A 25,870-nucleotide genomic window follows, 5' to 3' on the forward strand; every position below is an offset into this window, starting at 1 on the left:
GGCTCAGGGAAAAGACGAGGCGACAGCGGGTCCCGCGGCGATACGCATGGGTGACGTCACCTCACTACTGGAAAGGCGCGAACGAGTGAATGGTGCGTGGGAAGGAGGGTAGAAGAGGCCGTGCTCTGGCACGTGTAGGCTGACACATGAACGCAACCGAAAGAAGCAAATTCGCACAAGAGAGGCAGCGCGAAGAGGTCGATGGGAGGACACTGCAGGAAATAAGGGCGAGGTCTCTGTTTTTCTCCTGAGACACGAATTGAAACCAAATAAAAAAAATAAAAGAAGAATCGAGGAACATATACACGCGAGAGGGGAAAAGGCACGCAGCCGGTCAGTGCAATCGGGAGCTCTCAGGGATCGCAGAGGGTGGAAGTCTCACATCAGCCTCTGGTACCGAGACGCCCCGATCTTTCTGTTCTTGAACGAAGTTTGTGTTGTGCTACATTGCTTCCCTTGGACCGCTAGGTCTCTGGACTGTTCGTTAACGCACTTCTCCTTCTGCCGAACGAAAAGTAACAGAAAATTCCAGTCTGCAAAACAAAAAACGAAAGCAGAATTCAACAATATCCTAAATAGCAAAGCACTAGCGACCCAAGAGAGGAAACAGCTTATATGGCTTGAAGGCGCGCGGCGGATTGGTGAAATGACGAGCCCTTTGTGTAGGTCTCGACCCACACGATTACATAGAATCCTTATAAAGAGGGTGTCGAACCGGAGAAAGATATACTCATTCGGCTCGGGTTCGGGCACAGCGCGCTCTGATTTCGCTCTTGTGCAGTTCCGGTTCGGAGAAATAAATATTTATAACGGTTCGCGAACCGGTTCAGCGCAGCAAGCTTTATCTATACCCTATGATAAAATGCTAATAACGATTAGACCAAAGTTATGAAGGTAACATAGAGGTAATGAATAAAACCGCAACTTTAGGATGATTTCACAAGCAGCAACTGACGTGGGAAGTAAGGCACCAAAGCGGCCAGAAGGTAAGCTCCCTCAAGTAACAAAGAACCAAAATGAAGAAACGCAAAGCATGAAAGCGCCTAACTCAAAAGATCAGACAGAATTCGCTAAGCTGTCAAAGCTGATCAAAAAGAAGGGAAGTAAGGGACATTCGAAATTATAACATGGGAAAAATTGAGAAAATAGTACGAAATTGCCGCAGCACAAAATGATTGAGAATAAAACTTGGTACAAGACAGGGCAAGATGTATGCAGTGAAAGATAGGCAAGGGAATATCAAAGGTAACAATAAAATCAGCGCCCTGTTTTTCTCGTCCTCTTTCTGGTACTGTCGTCTAGCGCTGTTTGAATTTTATTGTTACCATGGAACACCAACTCGCCCAATCCGCTGCCCTTCTGCAATATCAAAGGGATTTTCGATTATATTTTAAAAGCAGTACCAGAATTTTACACTGACCTGTACAGTACCCACAGCAGCCACGCGTCCTTCGTTGCAAGTAGCAATAAACAGGATACAGTGGCTCCTTCTATTACTAGCAACGAAGTTAGAATGCCCTTGCAAGACATGTCCCGGAAAGAAGCGGCAGGAGAGGATGGAATAACATTCGACTTAATTAAAGAGTAAGGAGATATGTTTCAAATGCTTGCGGCCGCTTATGCGCCATGCCTATGACTTCAAGTGAACCAGAGAACTGGAAGAATGCCTACATTATACTAATCCATAAGAAGGGATGCGTTAAAAACTGAAGAATTATAGAGGCATTGGCTTCATTTCAGTTTGTATAAAGTATTCACCAAGAGAATTATTCACCTAAGCGTCTTTTCTGCAAACGTGCCATGGGATAGCCATGTAAATGTTCTAATTCAAAAGATTGCTCGAACACCAGGAATTGTTAGTCGCCTCAAATACCTTCTCTCCCCACATGGGAAATTATTTATCTATAATTCCTTATTTTACGCTCACTTATAGCCTGGGATACCACGATGTTTCCTAACTTGCAAAAAATACATGTTGTAACGCCGCACCAGAGGAGCGTTGAAGAGGATGAAGAAGCGACGCGCGCTTTTTGGGTGATCGGCTGTTTCGGGTCGTCACATGTCTTCTCTACCCTTGGTGCCGTATATAAATACATTCCAAATCTGTAAGAAGTGGTGGAGGTGCTAGGTACTGGACGCCCTCGACAACTTAGTCCTACAAGGTCTTCGAACAAGCAGACGCCTTGCTGGACTACCACCAGAGCCAACAAGCATGGCCCGCTCTGGCCATGCTTTCCCTGTGCCTAAGCAGGCCGGTCAACCAACACCACCGAAGAAAACATTACTCAAGTCAGCCAGACACCAAGGCAACCTAGCTACTGGACGTCGGAACCACGCATATTCGCATGAAAAACACATGACGACGTGGATGACTGGCTGAGACGCTATGAAAGAGTAAGCCGGCATAACGGGTGGAGTACAATGAGGGTCGGCAAGTGTGCATGTCGTGGCTGCGGACTTATATATTACCTTCAAATGAGAGAATTTCTGCGATTTATATTCGATGGTTGCAATATATAATCTATAATTTCCTTCATATTTTTGTGCTGAAGTCAAACACGGGCTATCTTGCTGCTGTCCGCTGTGCTCGACTCCGCATTAAAAAATGCGTGAGAGGTGCCACCGTACGCCGCTCGGGAACAAATTGTCTATATGACGGGGCAGGATAAATATAATTAAATGGAAGTCATTACAAAATTCTCTTCATAGTCTCGACGCCCCACATTTACCAGTAAATTTTGCCAAAGCGTCACAACCTCTGCATGCGGAAGCGCAACATTTCGAGCTCTGGATGCCGATGTCAGGGGAGCGAGAATATGTCATTCTTTTGCACGCAGGAACTATTGTCAACATGAATTAGGTGGACTAAATTTCGCAGCCCATGCGGTAGGAAAACAGTAGTGGATCCCTGAGGATTACTCACGACCCCCTGGGGTTCTTCAGGGTGGCACCCATTGCTTGTGGTACGCGAGCGTTTCATCATTCCGCCCCCATTGAAGTGCGGCCGCCACGGTCGGGATCAAGCCAGCGCCCTCGTGCTGTCGGCGAAATGCCGCGCAGCCACCGCTTCCGGGTATCACGGAAACAATGCTAACTATATAACAATACAACATATCTCGAATAAAACAGATGAAGTCATTAGGTTACTGTCAGGAGTGACAAGCGTAAACAAAGAAAGAAGACGAGGAAGAGGGAGTGAAGCGAGCGCGTGGAGCCGCCATCTTGGAGAAGGGGCGCGCGCAGAGAAGGACGTAGTGGTCGGGGCGCAGCGTTCCAGGAGAAGACGGCCGGAGATCGCCTCTCTGGGTCCTGCGCCAGTTCCTAGGCGACGCATCGACGTCCCGCTCGAGTACCAGGCTTGGCAAGCAGATGACCGAGGTCCCCAAGACTGCCGCTGGCCCGGACCTACCTGCCAGGACACGTCAGTGTTTACGCCGCTGAACGTAGACGCGCGGAGGCTGGCTGCAGCCAGTCACCATCCAGTCTAGGAAACTACACTGGCCCGGTGCGCACCGGGAGCGCCAGCCGGCACGAGCCCCGCTCTGCCGGAGCGCGACAGCCCCTCAGCGACTGTGCCTTCGCCACGTCGGCCAGGCCATCGGGGACGCCGGACACCAGCGACGACTGAAGACGACCGGATTGCAACGACGGACCACAGAACGCGGGGACGCCGTTACTCGCTCCGAACAGAGCCGGTACTGTAAGCGCCCCTGCTATAGCGTATAGAGGATCGCCGCACAGACGTTCGTTAACGCGAAAGTGCGAGCGTAAAGCATAGCAAGGAAGGACGCAGTCCGTGTGCACTAAGTGGTGAACGTTACCGTGCGTTCCCGTCTTTGAAAGTCCAAATCGAATGAATGTTGGGTGTGCGCTGCACCTTGTGTTCGTGTGTTCCTTCTGCCCGCTCAAGGAAGCGTACCAGGCGTTAACGTATGCGTGACAGTTACTAAGTAGAATTACCAATAGACATAGAGGCTTAGGAGAAGACAGCGCTTTGAGGCTAGTACACGCCTTTGCTCTCTGTCATTTCACTTATGAGGCTGGATTATTCAAATGGAAGCAGGCAGATCATAACAAACTTAATGTGATGCTCAGGAAGCTCGTTAACGTAGCCCTAGGGATACCCAGTAACGCTGCAACCGACCAAGTCATGAGTCTAGGGGTGCAAAACACAATGGAAGAAGTCGCGGAGGCCAAACAGCTAGCGCAATACGAAACATCGACAACATCGCGAGCTCGCAGGAACATATTACAGGCAATAGGTGCAGAACTGAATACATCAAGGAGCCCAATAGAGGCTGAAGTAGAATTAAGGACTGACGTTAGGAACAAGATCAGAATCAACCCTCTCCCCAGAAACATGCAACCAGAACATAATGTCGAAAGGAGAAACATAAGAGCTAAAGCAATCTTGCAGGAAATAGAGCAGAAGAACCAACTGGCAGCTATAGTTAATGCTGCCTCGGTGAAAGGTAAAGAAGCATATACGGCCATTGTCTCAAATTATCAAGGGAAGGTGCAAGATGCTATCACTATTTTTATCACGGACCCCATGGTGGCGGAACAAATGGCAATTCCTCTCGCCATCAGGAGTAATAAGTGGGCCTGCATTTACAGTGATTCGAAATCCGCTATAAAATGTTTTGATAAAGGCTCCGGAAAGGTCGCCATTGGAATATTAACCTGGCAACGTTTAACGCTAGAACGTTATCGAGTGAGACGAGTCTAGCAGTGCTATTGGAGGAATTAGAGGGCAGTAAATGGGATATAATAGGGCTTAGTGAAGTTAGGAGGCCAAAAGAAGCATATACAGTGCTAAAAAGCGGGCACATCCTGTGCTACCGGGGCTTAGCGGAGAGACGAGAACTAGGAGTCGGAATCCTGATTAATAAGAATATAGCTGGTAATATACAGGAATTCTATAGTATGAACGAGAGGGTGGCAGGCCTTGTTGTATAACTTAAGAGGTACAAAATGAAGGTTGTACAGGTCTACGCCACTACATCCAGTCATGATGACCAGGAAGTCGAAAGCTTCTATGAAGACGTGGGATCGGCGATGGGTAGAGTGAAAACAAAATATACTATTCTGATGGGCGACTTCAATGCCAAGGTAGGCAAGAAGCAGGCTGGAGACAAGGCAGTGGGGAAATATGGCATAAGCACTAGGAATAACAGGGGAGAGTTATTAGCAGAGCTTGCGGAACAGAATAATGTGCGGATAATTAACACCTTCCGCAAGCGGGATAGCCGAAAGTGGACGTGGAGGAGCCCGAACGGCGAGACTAGAAATGAAATAGACCTCATACTATGCGCTAACCCAGGCATCGTACAAGATGTGGACGTGCTCAGCAAGGTGCGCTGCAGTGACCATGGATGGTAAGAACTCAAATTAGCCTAGACCTGAGGAGGGAACGGAAGAAACTGGTACATAAGAAGCCGATCAATGAGTTAGCGGTAAGAGGGAAAATAGAGGAATTCTGGATCAAGCTACAGAACAGGTATTCGGCTTTTACTCAGGAAGAGGGCCTTAGTGGTTGAAGCAATGAACGACAATCTTGTGGGCATCATTAAGGAGTGTGCAGTAGAAGTCGGTGGTAACTCCGTTAGACAGCATACCAGTAAGCTATCGCAGCAGACGAAAGATCTCATCAATAAACGCCAATGTAAGAAAGCCTCTAACCCTACAGCTAGAATAGAACTTGCAGAGCTTTCGAAGTTAATCAACAAGCGTAAGACAGCTGACATAAGGAAGTATAATATGGATAGAATTGAACATGCTCTCAGGAACGGAGGAAGCCTAAAAGCAGTGAAGAAAAAACTAGGAAGTGGCAAGAATCAGATGTATGCGTTAAGAGACAAAGCCGGCAATATCATTACTAATATGGATGACACAGTTCTAGCGGCTGAGAAGTTCTATAGAGATTTATACGGTACCAGTAGCACCCACGACGATAATGGGAGAGAATAGTCTAGAGGAATTCGAAATCCCACAGGTATCGCCGGAAGAAGTAAAGAAAGCATTGGGAGATATGCAAATGGGGAAGGCAGCGGGGGGGGATCAGGTGAAAGCAGACTTGTTGAAGGATAGTGGGCAGATTGTTCTAGAGAAACTGGCCACCCTGTATACGCAATGCCTCATGACCTCGAGTGTACCGGATACTTGGAAGAACGCTAACATAATCCTAATCCATAAGACAGGGGACGCCAAAGACTTGAAAAATTAAAGACCGATGAGCTTACTGTCAGTTGCCTACAAAATATTTACTAAGGTAATCGCAAATAGAATCAGGAACACCTTAGACTTCTGTCAAGCAAAGGACCAGGCAGGATTCCGTAAAGGCTACATAATAGACCATATTCACACTATGAATCAGATGATAGAGAAATGTGCGGAATATAACCAACCCTTATATATAGCTTTCATTGATTACGAGAAAGCGTTTGAGTCTGTCGAAACGTCAGCAGTCATGGAGGCATTACGGAATCAGGGTGTAGACGAGCCGTATGTGAAAATACTGAAATATATCTATAGCGGCTCCACAGCCACCGTAGTTCTCCATAAAGAAAGCAACAAAATCTTAATAAAGAAAGGCGTCAGGCAGGGAGATACGATCTCTCTAATGCTATTCACAGCTTGTTTACAGGAGGTATTCAGAGACCTGGATTGGGAAAAATTGGGGATAGAAGTTGATGGAAAATACCTTAGTATCTTGCGATTCGCTAATGATATTGCCTTGCTTAGTAGCTCAGGGGACCAATTGCAATGCATGCTCACTGACCTGGAGAGGCAAAGCAGAAGAGTGGGTCTAAAAATTAATCTGCAGAAAACTAAAATAATGTTTAACAGTCTCAGAAAAGAACAGCAATTTACCATAGGTAGCAAGGCACTGGAAGTGGTAAGGGAATACCTCTACTTAGGACAGGTAGTGACGGCGGATCCGGATCATGAGACGGAAATAATCAGAAGAATATGAATGGGATGGGGTGCGTTTGGCAGGCATTCTCAGATCATGAACAGCAGGTTGCCATTATCCCTCAAGAGAAAAAATGTATAATAGCTGTGTCGTACCAGTACTCACCTACGGGGCCGAAACCTGGAGGCTTACGAAAAGGATTGAGGACGACGCAACGAGCTATGTTAAGAAGAATGATGGGTGTAACGTTAAGGGATAAGAGCAGATTGGGTGAGGGAACAAACGCGAGGTAATGACATCTTAGTTGAAATCAAGAAAAAGAAAAGGGGGAGGGCGCTGGGCAGGACACGTAATAAGGATTTAGTAAAGCAATGAACGTAATAAGGAGGGAAGCTAACCGATGGTCATTAAGGGTTACGGACTGGATTCCAAGGGAAGAGAAGCGTAGCAGGGGGCGGCAGAGAGTTAGGTGGGCGGATGAGATTAAGAAGTTTGCAGGGACGAAATGGCCACAATCAGTACATGACCGGCGTTGTTGGAGAAGTATGGGAGATCCCTTTTTCCTGCAGTGGGCGTAACCAGGCTGATGATGATGATGATGACGTAGCTGCAGTTGGATCTAAACTTTTTGAAAATATTGCTATTATGAGAACTGAAATCCGATGGTTTCCTGCGCATATGGGGAAAGTGGGCCAGATTCGGGTAAACCTCAATGAGGTTGCTCATGACTTGGCACGAGGACTTGCTAACCGCGACAGCCACAACCGAGCCGTCCACCATCAAGCCAGGGAATCTACAGATAATTTAATAACACAACGACATTACCAAACATTACTATTTAGGACGCAGGCAATTTCCATTGCCACATTGAAAACTGAACAGGGCTCAGGCAGTCTCACTGCGCTTATTGCAAACAGGTACATATCCCACACCGTACACCATTAATAAAACATATCAAGAGAGGGAGATTAAGATGGACTGCAGCGACTGTAATGGCATCATTGGAATCAGTCGTATGCTGGCTGGGTGTCCCGCGACTCTCCCCAACCTCGTTGAAGAATGGACACATGGGGAGAAAAGAACATCATGGTCATCATCATGACATCATGGTCCAGGGGCCCATGATGTCATGATGATGACATCATGGGCCCCTGGACACACACCGCTTCGGGGTGACAGCAAGCGTGCGTGCAGCCTGAGTGCACATGTATGTCTGGCGCCAAGGCTGTCTGTCTCTGATAGGTTCCAAAAAACCCAGTCTCCTCTTTTTGTCCTACACCCCACTCGGTTACTCTTTTTTCCAGCGCCACTTCCCTAGCTACTACTCTTGGCGGGGTAGGAAAGTTCTTCAGCCTTACCGGCTGTAAAAAGATCTCGACGTCGTACTTTATCTGTCCAAGCACTTCCGGTGAATATGTTGACGGAAAGGGGAAAGCGCACAGTGGTAAATTATTTCAGTTAGGTAAAAAGCACGACGTGCAGTTAATTCCAAGCATCTGTATCTGATGAATAACAAATACTAATAGGCTCCGGGTACACGGTAGCAATCGCGGGTGCTGAAATCCACCGCAGAGAGAGCAACAAAATCAACCAAGAAAGTGTCGTCTGAAAGGCGCAGAACGAGGCGGAATGGAAGGTGATGCAAGCACTCACTGGACTCGGAGAGCTGCGATTTATCCAAACTGACGCAAAGTAGAATGCATTGGCTCCTCAGCCAGTAGACAGCGGGCTAGTCATCGAAAGAACGCGACAGCAGCGCAGTATCTATGACAAGAAAAAAAAAACGAAGAGCGAGACACACCACAGCGGTTTTTGCTGCGTCTCCGACGCTCGAGCCAGAGCTGGGACACGCCGCCCACGCTTATCGAATTATTGCTGAAGGGGCCAGAGCGCTCCATAAAGAACGGGAGTCACCGATGCTGCCTATCTCCACCCGACCTCTTCTGGAGACGGTCGTGGTGCGCTTTCTTGGTTTTACGCTTGAATCAGCCGCGCTTATCTTCATGCTGTAGTGGGCAGTCTTTCCCGTGCTCCTTACGCTCTCCACCCTCTCGGTCATCCTTCTTTCTTGTGGAGCTGCCTGCGTGGAGCGCAGGGGTCACTCAGTGCACGACGCCGCAACGCCGTCGGTGCTGCTCCCTTCATCACAGGCGCACTACATTCCCGGGAATTCGCCCTATCTCTTTTGGTCCTGCATACACCTACTCGATTGGACTGTCACGTACTGGGAGGCTATTGCATGTTCTGTAATTTATTTTAGGTTGTTTATTTTCACAGATCATCGTTAAAAGCTGAGTTAGCAGTTATCCAGACTCATAAACTTATAGGAATTCCTCACGAATACACGTAAATATAAGGGGCACGGTACTGGCACCTAACACCGAACCATCAGCAAGTAGAACAACATAACGCAAGTAATATGAATGATGCGCGTGGAACATGTCAAAAGAACGAAGCACAACGACAGCGCCTATTAACCCTACGACAGAAAATGAATAAAATAGAGAAATATCGTTAGACAGTAGGGCACGACCTAGGATGCACATTTTATTTATTTATTTATTTATTTATTTATTTATTTATTTATTTATTTATTAGTGGCACGAGCGTCGAGTGACACCCTTGCTTCTTGCGCAGCACTTCCGGTTCACCTCCTGAGACCACCAAGGAGGAAAATCAAAATAAATCACAAAAAGAAATATTACAGTACAAAATTCATCCGTTTCGTTAAACATGATATCAGAGCATCAGTGTAGTTACAAGTTGAGTTACTGAAGTGTCTGGAATAATCAAAATAATTATAAATCCCTAATTACCGGATATCAAGGCACAGAACCGTATACATTAGAGACCCCCCACGTGAGCATGACGGAAGCAATGACGTCACTAATGGCGTCACACACAAGAAAGTAGTACGATATTAAACCGGGTAAATATTGGAAAACAGTTGCCCCCTAGTTCGGTTCGTGCGTTGGGTTCGCCTAAAACTAACCTAAAGAACACCAACGCCGAGGTGCGAGTGCCCCCCACTCAGAGACACCACAGTTAAAGATTACGGTCGCCCACCATTTTTTTTTACTAGGTTTCACCTTCTTTTACTGGAAAATAAAGATTGATTTGATTTGATTTGAGCTCCTGTGTTGGAATTGAAATAGAAAAATTTGGAATAGCTTTACGTTATAGCGCCCCAGTTCTAAACCACAGTTTATTATTGAATTAATGGACGCGAGTAAGGCCCTTGTAAATAAAGTGTTGTTTGTTTACTTTGAACACTTAAAAAAAAGCGCACACAAGTTACTTTAAATGCGTCACTATACATCAATTATATGCCAAGGCTGACGTCATTTGCAAGAAAGATTAAAGCAATCCATTTACTAATTAAGCTCATTAAATTAAAAGCTTCTTAATTACAAGCATTACGTCGTACGTATTTGCATTGAAAAGTCGAAGGAAATCGGGATAACATTTAGCGTTGTGTTTCAACAATTCAAAACAACCATGTCAACAATACAACAACAAATAAGTTGCCTCAAGGTATCTGTTGAATTTACCCGATTGCGCACGCAGCACTGCGAAGCGCGGCTCGCAGTGCTGTGACGCCGAGCGGCGTGACTAAATGAAGCCGCCGTTGGGTCTTCCCGCAGTCTTATTCTCCGACGGTATCACTGCGGCCGCAGCAAGTGCGAAACGCGAGCGCGCCGCATAGGCCCGCTGCGCTATTCGTCACCCAGGTGTGTGTCACAGGAAAGTTTCACCGCGAGCAGCGCCTAGCATTGCGTTGCCTGCGTAATCGGGTAGATTCAACAAATAATTCGGGGTCAATTATTTATGTTAACAAAGCCATTTTGAAATGCTTAAACACGAAAATAGACATTTATGGCACTTTCCTTCAACTTTTCAATATAAATACATATCGTAAGGTTTCTAACTTAAAATTATTGTAATTGTTTTATTGATTAAACATTAAGGTTACATAAGCTGCAGTTGCCGGGAAGCGTGAGAAGCAATCAGGGATGCTTGGACGCTGTTGTGTTCCACTCTTGAAGGCAAAGCTTAAGCGTCCTCGAAGTTTTTCTTTTTTTTTTTTAGAGCAAGGTAGACTGACCTTCAATGCGATCTTGACGGTATGGCGACGGAAATTTTTCGTTTCGTTGATGATTGCACCACGTTTTGTAAGCAGCGACAACCACTCTCTGAACATGGCGAATGCTCTCGAAGCAATTAGGGAAAGGGGCCATAGACTTCAGTTCACGTGTGAGGTTTCTATCCAAGAGGAACTTTCTCGACCTGCCATCTCAACCTGCACATGTTTGTTGTAGAATGACTGAAAAGCCGGCGAGCGTGATAACTTGCTCCTCCACCTATCCTTGCACGCCTCTCAATCGCAACGCATAGACTACCAACTTTGTTGCCGCATGAAAAAAAAATGGAAGACGCTTAAGCCTTTGCCTTTAGAGTCGAACGCGATAGCACTCAAAAATCCCTGACTACTTCTCACATTTCCCGGAAACTGCAGCTTACGTAACAGTAATGTCTACTGGGAAACGCTGACGGCGAGCGCTAATAACGAAGGCGAGCTTTCTGGTAGAAACGTGGGCGCTCGAATGACCCGCAACGCGGCAGAGGCGAGCGTCATCTAGAGGTGTTGCAAGGGACCGGGCGCGCCGCTTAATGGCCTTTGAGATGTGCGCGCGCCGGCACGCGCAAACCTCGGAGGCCATGGTGGTTCTGTGAATGGTAGAAGCGCTGGAAAAATGGTTTGTGTTTTGAGTTTCCATAAAACTTCAGTTGGGGCCAGTTGGTACATGGTATTTTAAAGGTGAAAAAAGAAGAATAAATCAGTTGTTAGTCAGCGCCTGTGCTTGCCTCGTCTCTTCTTTGTGGGTTGTCCTGGGCTTTGACTTTCCGCGTAACAGAATTATGCTGTCTCGTATATTCAAATTACCAGCCGACGCTATCAGGTCTGTAGGTTGTGTGGAAGTCGTGCTTTACAATTTTTATGATGTATTTTACCTTGAAAAATTCAATTAGTTCAGTAACTTTCTTGCGCCACATGGAGGGCCTGCGTGCTTGGGTATTTATTTATTTATTTGTTCAAACTACTATCAGGGCCCAAAGACACTACAGAAAGGAGTCGGAAAAAATGGCAAGCCGTACAGCTGATAACAAAATATTGCAAGGTATATTGTAAAGCGAACTCGTGGTCATCAGTTATCCTTGCGACTGTTGAGAGAGTGGTTCCATGGGATGCTTGCTCTAGGAACAAAATAGTCATTACACAATTTTGTGAAACAAGACGGTACACCAACATTGAAGCGATAATCGTTCCTTTAATATATATAGTGAGGTGGGTGAACACACGACGCCCTTCAAATCGCTGTTATAACAACAGATTTTGTGAAAAAAAATTAAGGCGAGATAACTTTTGACACAACGAAAAGTCAAGCAGGTTTCGGGTTTTCTTCATAGACGTGACACTGAAATGACGCGAATAATTCAATAAGAAGAAATGTACTGCGCGATTGTTAATGGCTTCAAGAGTTTGAATGAGTGTAGTCTCAGTAGGATCCCATATGGCGCATGCGTGCTCTAATTTAAGCTTACCAAGGTTTTGTAAAATGTTAAGTTCAGGGACAATGGGTCATCAAAAACATTTCGACGCAGATAACCAAGCATGCGATTCGAGTTGTTAGTTCTGTGTTTGACATGCGTATTGCACGAAATATTAGGCGAAATGTGAACACCAAGGTAACTGTCAACAGATGTTAATGGAACATTGCTGAGGGAGTAAGTACGCGGACAATGATTAGTGGTGCGGCGAGAAACTTGCATGCTTTTACTTTTAGTTGTATTAAGGGTCATGAGCCATTTACTGCAGCATTCAAATACTCTATCTAGATCGCGCTGAAGATTGACATATCTGGCATGATTAGTAATCTTTTGGTAAACTACGCAATCATCTGCAAACAGTCGCCCAATTGAGGAAGAAAGAGAAGTAAAAAGATCATTGACATAAAACAACAAGAGCAGAGGGCCCAAAACGGACCCTTAGGGCACACTAGATGTTACGGCAGATCTAGGTGAGCAAAAGTCGTTACCTGTTGCATACTGTCTACGGTTAGCGACAAATTCTTTAATCCATGCAAGGACACTGCGGTCTATGTTAAGCTGATTAAGCTTGAAGATAAGTAGAACGCTTGAGACGTAGTCAAATGCTTTAGTAAAATCCAAATATATGCAATCAGTATCATAGCTATGATCCGTGTTAATAAATAAGTCGTTAGTAAAATTGCGTTTCGCACGAAACTGCTTTACGGAATCCATGCTGATAAACACTGAAGAAGGAATTGGTCTCAAGGAATGCAATGAGGTGCGAGTATAATATATGTTCTAAGATTTTTACTGGGATGTATGTTAATGATATGTGATTGTAATTATTGGGAGAATGTACATAACCACATTTATACACATGGGCCACCTTCCCTGTCTTCAAATAAGAATGCAGTATAGACATCCTTAATGACTGTTCGAAAAGCTTTGAGAACATTTATGAAGAATAAATTTGTGTACACTTCAGCATTATTGATGAGATGTAATCTGGATTGGCAGATGAACAAATATTATATTGACAATCAGCCTTTCGACACCAACTGCATCAATAGCGATGGGATGCATTGGTAAGAATCTGGTTGTTATGAAAATGAGATAGAAACACATTTTCAGAACATTGCAGCAGTCACTTTGAACTACTTGAACATTAGATTGGGTTTATTGAACGTGTGTCCTTCAGTACAGTAAATAATTCTCCAAAATTTATAGGGGCTTGGACGCAGTAGTGATGGAAGGCTTTTATCAAAGAATGGTTTTTGAAAGCGCAGTAGGGAATTCACGGTTAAATTTTTGATAGCAACACTAGTGATCTCTTTTCGCTGTTAACTATACGCCTCGAAATGGCCGTTTTGTTGCGCATGCGCTTAAGCGTGTTATTAATCCATGGAGAGCGAGGACTCGGTGAAAACTTTCTTTTAGGTACAAAACAATAAATTTGAAATGACAAGAGTTTATTTTTATAAAGTAACTAATTGTCCTCAACCGATTATTGCTCAAAACCAGCAAAGAATCGATCAACAAAGGCTTGCAATTCCTTATTCATTCCAGTAACGTCTGCTTTACTGTAGTCTTAGATGACCCTCATTTTTTCTTCTTGGAAACCACTGCCCGTAGAGTGAAGTATAGAGTGGTCGCTAATTCCTGGTGAATGAGTTAAGCAGGAAGCTACATGTGGTGCAGTGGTAAGCATTAGGTCTAGAATAATAGTCGAAGTGGGAGCGATGCGAGTGGGTGCGCGTAGTTCGAAATTATTTTTACCGGAACGACGGTGGATGCCGTCGCCGGATTTTCTGCGACACGGGGCTCTTAACGCTGTCGCGTTAAAACGACGTCAACGCCATGTTGTCCGGCAACTTTCTTTAACACCCGCCGTGGTCGCGTAGTGGCTATGGTGTCAAGCTGCTAAACACGCGGTCGCGGGATCGAATCCCGGCCGCGGCGGTCCCATTTCGATGGGGCGTCATGCGAAAACGCCCGTGTAGTGTAGCGTGCACCTAAGTCTAAGAAATCCAGCTGGTCCAAATTTCTGGAGTCCCCCACTAAGGCGAGCCTCATAATCATATCGTGGTGTTGGCGGGTAAAACCCCATAATTTATTTCAACATCTTTAACCTACGCGGAATCGAGTGCACGTAAGGGAATACTGCGACTCTTCTGCGCTTACTCTGTGATGTTATAGGCTGATTACTTCGGGAGGTTTTGCTTTTCAGCTTCTTGGACAAACACTTACTAGATACAAGAAAGGAAGGGGGAAAACCAGCTGTCATTAGTCGACCAATCTGCTCGCTAAAGCTTTCTTCTGCGGCACGAAAAGAGAATTCTGAAGTCGCCGAGTGCAAATATGACACTTTGATCCCATTTATTACTAGTTTGGAATGCGCAGATTTGAAATTTAACAGGGGCTTGAGCGATGTTGGAGCGTACATCCAACAAACGCACGCAGGTTCAAGTCACAAAGTTGAGAGACTGAAGTTCTTTTTGATGTGGGACCTCGCACGTGAGCTGAAGTCCATGATCCCTTCTCCTAAGTACTTTGAGAACATTCGCCATGCTGTCAGTATGGCTATGGCTCTTTACAAATACTAAGTAATGATCAACATACCGGAAAATTTGCTTCGCCAAACCCTAACATCAACGTCCAGGCCACGGTCCACCTTGCTCAGAAAAATGTCACTTGAAACAAGCGCAACTCTGGAGCCTATGCAAGACACCAGAGGCTTGAACAAGCAAATCGCCTGTTGTCTTTCCTCTCATCAGATATATCCACGTGGCAAAAAAATAATGGTACAATAACATTGCAGGTTTGCTTAGCGACATAATATATACTTGCAATGAGCACGGTGCATGTGTTCCCTATAAAAAGCAACAGCTCATGCAAGGTTAGGTGCTGACATAACTTAGCCGCATGTAAATGCAAGGGTGCAACCACAAACCGCTGTCATTCTGTATTTTAAACGCTTACATCAAGCAGACATATTTTCGTGTCTTAACTTTTATGTATTTTTTACAGACAACTACTTTTAGAAGTATGGCGTCCTCTTGCGTTCCAGAAATGGGAAGCGTTGGGCACAGAGTACGCCAGGTTTAAGAAGTCATTATCGTTTACGTGCATGCTCACGAAACCATGTCATAAGAACCGCTGGCGGATCCTCACGCGGGATCCAGGCCTTTAACTGCGTACACCGTGGTGCGCACCTTACGTCTTAATTAGAACCCACAGAGGCACTTCCAAATGAAAAATAAATTTGGCACATGTAAAATTGCGTTTTCTCCTTTCCTGTGAAATACTGATATGAGTGCTTGTGGCAGGTATTCGATATTTTGATTAGGGTGACTCAATCTACTTGCCAACCAAGTATGCCAGCGGAGGCAGGGATGTGTTCAATGCAAAGAACTGAGAGTATCTGCATGAAACACTTGTTCATCAATTTGCGAATGTGAACATATGGTGTTGATCAAGCAAAATCCCCTTAGATTCATGGCTTCTACAGACAGTTTTTATAAAGCAAAAAATGATTAAAGCATTTTTGACCATAGTATATTTCTAGACTTAAGATAGAATGCACAATGAGGCGCTGTATTAGTCTCCTCAGCCACATATATGCTTGTTATGAAACGAAGATAAGATTCTGTAAAGCGCGATAATTTTTCTTTAGCATAGCTTAAGCACTTCAGTAGGCAAAAGCTTTGGTTTTTTCAAGTAGTTGGTTCATTCTGCAAGTATATGCGTAGCCGCATGCAATATCTATGTACATGGAAGGAATGTGTAAAACAGGGGCGCTATAACGTAAAACTATTCCGAACTTTTCTATTCCAATTCTGTTATCAGCCCTTCACGATTGGTCAAAAACTTTTTTCGACCGCGCCCACTTCACCTGTCTGTCACGCGACGTCACGAAAACCGCGATACCTCCCCATCTGATATGATGTGCACACGCTGATTATGCATGATTTGAAAGAAAAAAGAAACAGTTATTTCTGATTCGACCTCTTATCGCCATTAGCCCTCGGCTATTGGTAAAAAGTTTTCGGGCTGCACCCACTTCACCTGCCTGTAACGCGACGTCACAAAACCGCACAAACTCACCGCGTCAAAGTGACGTGTACGTGATAAAGATACATTAATATGCCGAACAAAACTGAATTTTCTTCGGAATAACCGCAGGCTGCCCCGTTCCGAAAGGAATAAAAGATGGCTGCCGCTGATCGCTGAGACGCTGGCTACTCGCACCTGCCGGAGAGGATGGGTGTATTTGCGTATAATAAAACTTCTTTCGTGGCCGTGTAACGTTTTCGAGCCCTTTCGACACGTTTACCACCTCATTCTTCCAGCTCTTCTTTGCTGAGGGTCAGTTTTAGCGTCATTCTTAAGCTTCCGTTGCATGCCGCCGTGATTTTCGACCAGCCACCACAAGCTAAGTAAGGGAAAACCGACCAATCGCAGACGCCGGCACCACCCTCTTCATCCGGGTATCGATTTTCAGTGCACTGGCTCTGCCCCAGTGAATCGCTCTCCACTTGATACTCTTTCTCGCCTCTTGTCAGCCAATTAGATAAGACAAGCCGCTCAGTGCAGGCAATGTTATCCGTTTTTCAAGCAAACAAAAGTGACCTCCTATGACCGAGGAGAGCGTTTGATTGGTCTGTTCAGACAACCCTGCGGGTGACCGCCCGGTGCTTGCGTCGGTGTTTACGCAAATTTGACGTCAGGAGATTGGAATAGAAACATATTGGAATAGTTTTACGTTATGGGGCCCCAGGATGGTGCCTTTCCCAACTCATGATTTAGTACTTTGTTTGTATATTTCACGCACTGCCCTGCCTGTAAGTATGCTTATGTCACCTTTGGTGCATTATATTCATCATATCTGATTTTTGGCTTTCATCTGAAGCCCTACTATACTTTAGTTAGATCGCATTTTCAACTAGTAGCAACAATTCATCAAGTAATTATGCAAGCAGCTCCTCAGAAGTAGTGTCCATATCGTAATGCGGAATCAAAAGCTACCATATATAACAAGAAATTTGATGGGCAAGATGTTAATGTCAATGCTCCTTGCAGTTTTTACTCATTTGCTATGTACTATATTAAATTGACGCGTGTATTCTACTCAGAATATAACGACGATGGGGGCATTAACGGACTCCGTCTAGTGGGTGGCTCAGATTAGTTGAGGAGGAAGACGTGCCTCTGTTCCGTTTGTTTTTGAACAGGTTGTCCTGTTGTTCTTGAACGTCTCCCTGTATTCTGCCCGCGTTGTACCGCGACACTGGTTGAGGTGCTGGGTACTGAGCTCGCTTGATGCACCGGAGTCCTTCTGGGAGTCGTTCATCTAGCCCTGAGGCATTGTCACCAGTTACGACAACCGTGCATTGCTTTCGTCGCCGACTGCTAGGCCTTGCCCCGGAGTTTTCCCCTCTTCAACCACCTCTCTCCGGGAGCTGCACAAATCTCGCAATGGCCGAAACCAGCACACTGCAAGCACCCGAAAGCAGCCGCTGTCCCAGTGCATAACAGGTAACCATTCTGCCTCCACCGGTTCCCGATCGCTATCGCGGTGCAGTCTTCGAAGAAATTGAAGACTGGCTTGACAAGTATGAATGCGTCTCACAGATTAACCAGTGGACTGAGCAGCAAAAGCTTTTCCACGTCTATTTCGCCCTTAATGACCATGGCCGTACTTGGTACGAGAACCGTTAAGCTAGCCTGATGACATGGAATGACTTTCGGCAGAAGATCACGGATACTTTTGCAAGTGCCGACCGACGCGACCGCGCCCAGCAGATGACGGAGCTACAACCTAATGGTAGGTACAACCTCCAACCGAGGTGCAACAACCTAATGAGTCGGTCACAACGTTCACCGAGGACATGGACCGCCTCTTTCGTAGAGCCGACCCGAACATGACCGAAGATAGGAAGGTGCACTGCCTCATGCGAGGTGTAAAAGAGCAGTGATTCGCGGGGCTTGTGCGGAATCCACCAGTCACCGTCGCTAACTTTATCAAAGAGGCTACGGCTATTGAGCGGACCCTTCATCAACGGTGCAGGCAGTACGATCGACTGTCCACCGGCACTGCAATCGATGCCGCCGCAGGGACTGCTGAGTATCAGAATTTCTTGCGTGAATTGATCAGAGAGCTTGTCAGAGAAAGTGCAAAAGATTCTGACACCGAAATTGGATAGACCCGTAGCAACCATAGCCCAAGTGGTGCACGATGAAATCAGACAGGCGTTCCTGGCAACCGATCTTCAAGACCACCAGCGTCCCATGACTTACGCCGCCGCTCTCCGATGTCCACCACCCGTCACAACCACACCGCCGTACCACGAGCCTCCGACAGCCACTCCGTGGTCACCGCCGCAAGAGGATGCTTCGAGGCGCGCGCCCGTTATGCCGCTGCAGTTACACCAGCAGCCGCCGTTCGCCGCCCCTTGGTCAACGCCGCAAAAGGACGCTACGGGACGGCCGCAGTTTCGGAGAACCGACGTATGGCGCACCGTCGATAGGCGACCACTTTGTTTTCACTACTGAGGCGCCGGCCATATTTCACGTCATTGCTAGCGTCGCGACACATCATTTCGATCTCATCGTCCGTGGTCCTATGGTCGACGTGCAAATGACGATTCCATGCTACGCCACAACGACGCTACTTTTCAGGAAGCTCCAATGACGCACCCGAATGATGAATGTGTGCCCAACGATAGGTCCGATTTCGGCCGTCGGTCGCGTTTTCCAACCCCTCCACGTCAGATGGCTTCACCTACTGGACGTACTTTTGCAGACCTCCGGGAACGAAGGTCGCCCAGCCCACACCGGGGAAACTGAAGGCGGCGACCTCTGGGGGTAAGGTTACTGGCCCGCCGCAAGACAATAAAAAGCCCCCAACATTCCCGCTGCCGAATGCTGTGAAGCCGATAAACACCGAAGAAATTGTGAGCGCCGATATTGATGTTTTGGTGGATGGATAGCCAGTGACAGCGTTAGTCGACACTGGTGCCGACTTCTCTATTATGAGTCAGGAACTCGTCCTCCGCCTGAAGAAAGTAAAGACGCCATGGACGGGACCTCACATAAGGACGGCAGGCGGCCAATTACTGATGCCTACTGGAAGGTGTGCTTCTAGAATTAAAATCGGGGATTCTTCTTTCGTGGCCGCTTTCATCCTTTTGCCTGTGTGCTGTAAATATTTCATTATTGGAATGGATTGTCTGAAAGAATAAGGCGCCGTAATTAACATCCCGGATCACATGGCGACGTTTTATAAGAGTCCTGGTTTATTATATTGCTTACTGCCGCAACACCACTCCTTTCGTCTAACAGAAGACGACGCTTTCATCCCACCTCGATTATGTACCCTTGTTTCGGTAGCATGTGACGTACCGTTTCATTGCGAAGGCGTTGCCGACCAAATAACCACGTTGTTGTTCACTCATGGTATCTCGGTCGCACGAGGAATCGTAAATGTCACCGACGGGCGCACGAACCTCCTGCTAACAAATTTTAGCACAGAGCGACGGCGCCTTCCAAAGGGCACGGCTGTGACTTATTTTGACGGTGTTGCGGATGTCCGCGGCTGCTGTTCACTACTCGAAGAAGCGCCTATGCAAGACCCAGCTCCTGTACTTGACGTCAGCACTGCTTTGACGCCACACGAACGAGAACGGCTTCTTACGCTACTGGCCAAATTCAGCGACTGCTTTGCGTCGACGTCCAGCGTCGGTCGGACACCTCTCAGAAATCACCGAATAATTACAGAGTATACGGCAAGACCAATTCACCAAAACATTATCGTGTTGCTCCCAGAGAACGTGAAGCCATACAACAACAAGTGACAAAAATGCTTAAAGACGGCGTGATCCAACCATCAATGAGTCCCTGGGCATCTCCTGTAGTTCTAGTCAAGAAAAAGGACGGCAGCTTGCATTTCTGTGTGGACTACCGAAAACTAAATCAGGTGACAAAGAAAGACGTGTACCCGCTTCCCCGTATAGACGATTCACTCGACAGGCTTCGACACGCACGTTACTTCTCTTCAATGGATTTAAAAAGCGGATATTGGCAAATTGAGGTAGACCCGAGAGACCGTGAAAAAGCTGTTTTTGTGACACCAGCCGGCCTATACGAATGTAAGGTCTTGCTTTTCGGCTTGAGCTCTGCCCCTGCTACGTTCCAACGCCTCATGGACACTGTGCTTTCAGGCCTGAAATAGAAAACCTGCTTAAGTGTACCTCGACGATGTCATCGTGTTCTCCGCAACATTCGAAGAACATCTCAAACGGCTTAAAGCGGTTCTGCAGTCCAGCCGGTCTGCCGGCCTTAGCCTGAAACCGGAGAAATGCCACTTTGGCTTTGCGGAACTACAGTTTCTTGGTTACGTCGTCAACCACGCAGTTGTCCGCCCGGATCCCGAAAAAATCGCCGCCGTCGCACAGTTTCCCGTACCATTCAATAAAAAGGCTATCAGGCGCTTCCTCTGCCTCTGTGCCTATTACCGGCGGTTTATTGCAGACTTTGCTCGCATTGCGTCGGCGTTAACTCGCCTGACGAAAGACGACGTTGCTTTTGTATGGGGCGACGAAGAGCAAAGTACATTCAACGACTTGCGGCAACGTCTCCAGACACCTCTAGTGCTTGCTCACTTTGATGACACCACTCCTACATTGCTCCACGCTGATGCAAGCAATGTTGGCTTGGGAGCTGTTCTTGTACAGCAGCAGGAGGGCACAGAAAGAGTACTTGCCTATGCAAGTAGAACACTCTCACGCACAGAGGCTAATTGCTCCACGACTGAGAAATAATGCCTCGCCGTAGTATGGGCGGTTAAGAAATTTCGCCCATAATTGTATGGCTGCCACTTCACAGTTATCAGCAACCACCATTCACTGTGTTGGTTGACAAACCTTAAAGATCCTTCGGGACGACTGGCACGTTGGAGCCTACGGTTGCAAGAGTTTGACATGACTGTCAAGCACAAGTCGGGGAAACGACATACGGATGCTGACTGCCAGTCTCGATCGCCGATAGAGTCGTCTGCTCCACTCGAAGAAGACTCGGCATTTCATTGCGTTCTGGACACATCCATCATCGCGCAACAACAACGGGACGACCCTGAGTTGCTTGAACTCATCAATTACTTAGAGGGCAGATCTGCGAAACCGCCTAAAGTTTTCGCAAGAGGACTGTTGTCGTTTTGTTTACGGGCGGAAGTACTTTACAAACGAAACTTTTCTTCGACCGGGTCCCCCTATCTGCTCGTCATTCCTGCAGCTCTTCGTACGGAAATACTTGAAGCCTGTCACAACGAGGTGACTTCTGGTCACTTAGGCTACACAAGAACGCTGGCCAGAGTGCAGCAGAGGTACTACTGGCCGAGACTTACCACCAACGTGAAACATCACGTTCGCACTTGCCTCGACTGCCAGAGGCGCAACTCGTCTCCGTCAAGACCAGCTGGTCTCCTAGACCCGTCCAGTTTCCTCAAAGACCATTTGACCAAATCGGAATGGATATATTGGGCCCACTTCCTACTTCTACTGCAGGGAATCGCTTTGTTATCGTCGCAACCGACTATCTCACACGTTACAGAGAAACAAAGGCAATCAAGAGAAGCACAACAGCTGAGGTGGCGCGCTTTTTCATTAGGCATGTTTTGTTGCGACACGGCGCACCAACCGTCGAAATAAGAGACCGAGGAACCGCATTCACGGCTGCACTTTTAGATCACGTCTTGCTGCTAAGTGGAACGTCTCATCGGAAGTCAACCGCCTACGATCCACGAACCAACGGCTTAACAGAACGCTTAAACAAAACAGTTGAAGACATGTTCTCTATGTACGTGGATGTTCAACAGAAAAATTGGGACGACATCGTACCTTATAACACCTTTGCATATAACACGGCGAAAGAAGAGACAACGCGCATGACTCCGTTCACCCTTGTTCACGGACGGGATGTACGAACGACGTTGGATGCAATGCTACCGCACCACTTTGACGACACTGATACGGACGCCGATGTGTTTACACAACGCGGAGAAGAGGCTGGGCAGCTCGCACGCTTGCGGATGTGCCAGCAGCAAGACTACGACGCAGGGCGCTATGATCTTAACCGTCGAATGGTAATCTATGACGTCGGCGACAGAGTGTAGGTTTGGACCTCCATACGAAAACGAGGCCTCTCCGAGAAGCTGTTCAGACGACACTTCGGACCATATCGAGTATTGCGCCGACTCAGTGATGTCCCGTACGAGGTCGTCCCCGATAGTCCTGTTTGTACGCGGCGCCGCACGCATTGTCCTGAACTTGTGCGTGTTGTCCGCATGAAGCCGTATGTGAGCGAACAACTATGCCCGAGACTCTTATTTCCGCGAGTGACATTTCTGGTTTAGCATCGGGGCGGTGCTCTTTAGGGAGGGACAAATGACACGTGTATTTTACTTAGAAGACAACGACGATGGGGGCATTAACGGACTCCGTCTAGTGGGTGGCTGAGATTGGGTGAGGACGAAGAAGACGTGCCTCTGTTTCGTTTGTTTTTGAACAGGTTGTCCTGTTGTTCTTGAACATCTCACTGTCTTCTGTCCGCGTTGTACTGCGACAATATCCTAAATTAAATTTGATTTATTTGTGACAAAGTGTAACAAATCAATCCCAACAGCACCAGGAAACTACTTTCGTCAGGACGCCAGCCGAATAGGAAATATAATAGGCCTCGGCACCGCTTTGAGACCAGGCGGGATTTTGCTGCAGAACCACGACAACACACGCTTAGAAACAGTTGGGTGCAGGCCATACATGAATAACTTTATGTGAAATATTTATAACCAAAGCTAGACCTGCGGCGTCACATCAGAATATACGACACATTTCTAAATGCAGTATTCTCTCAGTCAGGAACATCGATATGTTGCACAGACGTTATCAAATGAGCTGCTGTCTTGGAATATGGGGAAAAAAGTTTCTTGCACAATTTATCAGCTTTACCAGCCCCATGCCTAGCAGCTTACCTGGTAAACTCATCTGGTAAGTGCATCCGTTTTGTGCTACAAATGCGTTTGCTGGCCAGTAATGTGGTGCATGTTTCTCTTCTATCGTAGTGTGAATAGCTTGTGCTTATTCGCACGTTTGTTCTATGTGTTTAACTTTCGATCGTACACTTTATTTTCGAAAAGATGGAGCCAATTGACATAAAGGATATTTCTACGCTGTAATATTGATAAAATTTCAGAGCATATACTTATGTTTTATTACATGTGTTGTAAAGTTATGGGCACCGGTGTGATCTGATTTTGAGTGTCAGCATGTTTCTCAAATTATTATTTTGTTTCTTTTGTGGCGGATAAATAAAGATTTTGACCTTTTAAGAGAAAAAATGTTTCATTTGAGTAACTCGGCGACTATAGATTACATCCAATTCAGCAAGCATAAGTGCAGGACCTGCTTATGAAGGAATCAAACATTTCAATGGGTAAATATTGCGAATCCCTCCTAACGTGGCCGTGGCTCTACATGGTGAGCGCTTTCCCACTATTGGGAAGACTACTAGCACTGTGTTCCGAAGGAGTACAATCTCTCTGTCTGGAGTACAAGTACTCTGTTTGGGGGAGTAGAAGCACTCGGTTTGGAGGATGAGTACTCGGTTTGGAGGAGTAGAAGCACTTGGTCCGCGGGAGTGCTGTTATCCTAGTGGGGAGAGTATTAGAACTCTGCAAAAGAGTACTAGCACTCCCTTGCGATGGAGCGCTGTCCAAGGGGAGTTATTCTACTCTCGCAAAGGCAGTCGATCTACTCTGAAAAGTGAGTGAAATAAGGGGCAAGCAGATACTGCCTCAAAGAGAGTTCCCGGAACTCCCTTTATTTTTAGAGTGTAGACGCCGGCCTCAAGCAGTCTGTCGTACATACAACTACTAGTGTCATACACTGGTGCACAAATTTCGGTTTACATATGATCCATACAAGCAGCACAATTCCAAATTTGTTCATCTATATGAAACGTGAGCAGTTATATAGAGAACACCACACCTGCGGCAGGCGAGCGGTGCGGCATATCGCTAGAGTGTGCATCAACCCTCAGCCGTAGCCAGGTGAAATTTTGTCACAATAATGTGATATAAACTATGCAGCCTGATCATGAGGGGCGTTCTAGTCTGGTTCTGGTCTAGTCATGGTCGTTCTAGTGATCAACCAGCGATCCCGCAAACTTTCTTGCAAGCAGCCTTTTCCTTTTTTTTCTCGCGACGGTTTATAATTCAGTGCATTCTTCTGGAGGAAGCCGAAAACGAGACCCTTTGCTCATGAGCTAATTAATACACCAGGGCTAGGAGAGTCAATCCCAGTCCTTCCGGACATCGCGCGTTTCGCCTAGGATGAAGAGGGTCACCGGAAAATTTGATGTTTATGTGATTTTTTTCAGCGCCCTGCATATTGTAGCGTTTATGCGCCCTTTGTAACGTAGATAAACCCAAGAGTTATAGATGTGGCATAAAACACAGACGCACGTTTGTAGAACAGAGGTGGTGTACTAGTTTCCGCTGACTTGTGGAATGTTCTATGTGGGGAAAACCAGAAGATGTATTGACAATCATTTAATCGAGCACTAGCTCAAACTCATTAAGAGATGGCAGCGGAAAGCACCTGCCAGTTCATTGTAGGTCATGTGCGAAGAAGTGCAAGCTGATATTTGGAAAAAAAAACGAAGTTGTTAGGTCGAACAAATGGTCAAAGGGCACATGAAAACCTGGAAGCTTTCTATATAGCAAGACATGGTCCAGACAGTTGCGGCAACGAACCGTCAGTATACCTTTTCAAGAAAGAGCTTGATTTTTTGAGTAGATAGGGGCTTGGCGAGTGAATATTCTATGGTCATGCGGTTATGATTTGGCTTGGGCATGGGAATAGGTCGAACAGGCAGCATTATGATTTTAATAAACCAGTTCTTAGTTTGCGTTGTCTCGGTGTCTCGGAGTCTCGTCCCTGGCGCAGCTTGAGTTCACACACACACAAAAACAGATCTGCTTTAGTTTACAGCTTTTAGACCACGTGGAGTACGGCCCTAGAAGATTCGAAATTCCCGCGATGACAAAAGCAGCGTACTAGACGAAAACAGAATACACATAAAAGAAAAACACCAAGACCACGCTAACAGCTTTATCCGCAGACCGCGAAACGGGAATGGCTGATCAGATAGCCGCCACGCCTATTATACTAGTCGACCGTATTAGGCTAGTCGACCATGAAGCAGCAATTTCGCTGCAACTAAGGGGCGTGTAGAGACTCAGTCGCGCTTCTAAAAAGCGGGTGCAGAATGTCGAGAAAAAAAAAGCCACTCTGGAATTTTGCCCCT

General features: G+C 46.4%; 1 protein-coding gene across 1 annotated transcript in view; it reads right to left on the reverse strand.

Moving 5' to 3' along the window:
* Positions 1 to 25,870, reverse strand: part of LOC142583408 (cell adhesion molecule Dscam1-like) — a 680,687-nt gene that overhangs the window by 218,543 nt on the left and 436,274 nt on the right. The gene's annotated exons all lie outside the window — the stretch shown is intronic.

The sequence above is a fragment of the Dermacentor variabilis genome, chromosome 5 (assembly GCF_050947875.1).
Source record: "Dermacentor variabilis isolate Ectoservices chromosome 5, ASM5094787v1, whole genome shotgun sequence".
Classification (NCBI taxonomy): Eukaryota; Metazoa; Arthropoda; class Arachnida; order Ixodida; family Ixodidae; genus Dermacentor; species Dermacentor variabilis.